Source organism: Rattus norvegicus, chromosome 2 (genome assembly GCF_021556685.1).
Source record: "Rattus norvegicus strain SHRSP/BbbUtx chromosome 2, alternate assembly SHRSP_T2T, whole genome shotgun sequence".
In the NCBI taxonomy this organism is placed as follows: domain Eukaryota; kingdom Metazoa; phylum Chordata; class Mammalia; order Rodentia; family Muridae; genus Rattus; species Rattus norvegicus.
In genome coordinates, this window is record NC_141535.1 from 95,355,146 (window position 1) to 95,357,142 (window position 1,997).

General features: G+C 39.4%; 1 pseudogene; it reads right to left on the reverse strand.

Annotated features, from left to right (window-relative positions):
- Nucleotides 1-535: 535 nt before the first annotated feature.
- Nucleotides 536-1,342, reverse strand: Mrpl1-ps2 (mitochondrial ribosomal protein L1, pseudogene 2; annotated as a pseudogene).
- Between the last annotated feature and the right edge of the window lie 655 nt (nucleotides 1,343-1,997).

Genomic DNA, 1,997 nt, shown 5'->3' on the forward strand with positions numbered 1-1,997 from the left:
TGAGTCACAATGAGGATTTGACCTGTGAGTCCTTGTTTTGGTGGAACAATAGGTGGCAGCAGAGTGGGTGAGACTGTTGCCTTCCACAGTCTCCTGAAAAGCCTTCCCCCATGTCTACCTATCTGTCTGTCTGTCTGTCTCTTTTACATGCCATTTTGAATCCTACTTTAAAGTTCAGAGCCTCTAAGAAATTCCACTACAGTTTTGCATAGTACAAATCAGTGCTCATGACAAACTGGAGAACCTTTTAAGAGCCCCCTGGAACTTCTATCCCAAAGGAAATATGACCTTCTTGGATCTGACATGAAGAAAAATAACCCAACGGCTAAGATGTGTGTCTTGTAGTACTTGCTACCTGCTGAACCATCACCATGCTCCTAACTTTCTGGCTTCAACTTCTCTTGCCACTAAGCCAATTTTCCTTTATAGTAACACATCAGAATTTTTTTTTTAGAAATTATAGAGTTTTATAGACGTCTTTGTTGTTTCTTGACACATATACACACACCGCCAATAATTTCACAATATAACACTTCTAGGCAGCTTCTGTGGTTTCAGCTTCTGAAGTTTTAGCCTCTTTGGGTAACAGTGAGTCAATCTTCAGTAGCAAACCTTCACTGGTTGAACTACGAAGGAAGGCATGGACCACAAATGGACCATGGTCTGTGCCTACAGACCTCATTTATAACAGCTTGAAGATTGGCAGCTAACTGGTTACTTGGCATATCCAATGTTGCTATTTTGGTGCTGAGGAAGTTCTGCCTTTCTTCATCTACCATAATTTCATGTGCAGTTTTAAATAATTCAAGCATTTTGGGGATGTCATAGCCAATAGAATTTCTAGTAGCCTTTGGAAATCTTTTTTCCAGTTTCTTCCTTAAAGGGTTAAGTTCACCCATTATTTCTGGAATAGCTACGTAAAAGTCCACAACAACCTCCTCATCCAAGATCTTCTTAACTAGATCTGTTCCTCCTACAAACGCAGCTCCATTTTCTTCTGCTAGTTTAATTTCTGAAGGATTCCCTGTAAACAGCTTTCTCTACTTCATAGATCCGCCGTGGGTATAATTGTTTTAAGTAAACATCCTCTTCAGGCTCACTTTCCATGTAGGTATTCGGGTTTATTTTCTCTAAATCATCGACTGGCTTTTCATCTGATGTCTTTCCATGGCACCTTTTTTAGTTTTTCTTGCAAACTTTGCTGCAGCAGCAGCAAAATATCTGTTGGCCAAGAGACTGTTTACAGAACAATGGTAAAGAGCTGTCTGGTGAGCCATCTTGCAGAGACTATGCCTTTGTGATGTATCAAGACTCTACAGAGGTACTTTTCAGCCGCCGCCATGTTGACTGTTTGGGATTGTGCTCACACATCAGAATTTTAAATCATCCTCTCTAGTTAGTCATGTAGTCCAAAGTGTAGCTTTTTAAGTCTAGAACTTTGACAGGAGATGTTTTTGAAAACAAAAACTAATTAATATATTATAGGAATTTGTTGGAAAATTAAAGACTAATGACTATTATTATACCTTAACATGAATCTAGACAACCAGACATTTTTTTAAATTAATCATGCATCAGGGATAATATTTCTTTCACCATGTTTGTTCCTTTGGCTGGTTGATTTTTTGAGATTCACATTGGAGTTTAAGTTTGCATAAAATGGTTATGCCAGCCAAGCTGGCTATGAACTAAAAGCAATCTTCCTGCCCCAGCCTCTCAAGAGATGAGATTAAAGGCATGAGCCATCACACCTTTCCCAACTCCTTCCTCACATGTGATCTTGTCTGCAGGAGAGAAATAAGCTGAGAAGGACAGAAAGAGCCCAAATCTTTGTACCTAAATGGAAGCTTCACTCAGTCATTCAAGGAGCCCTAAATGTAGCCAACATGAGAGGATGAGAATTCAGTGTTGAAGTCTAAACACAAGTTTACTTATTGGTACAGTATCAACCTGCTGAAATTTGTCATGCCAGGAGAGCATGAATTCACATGCTGCAG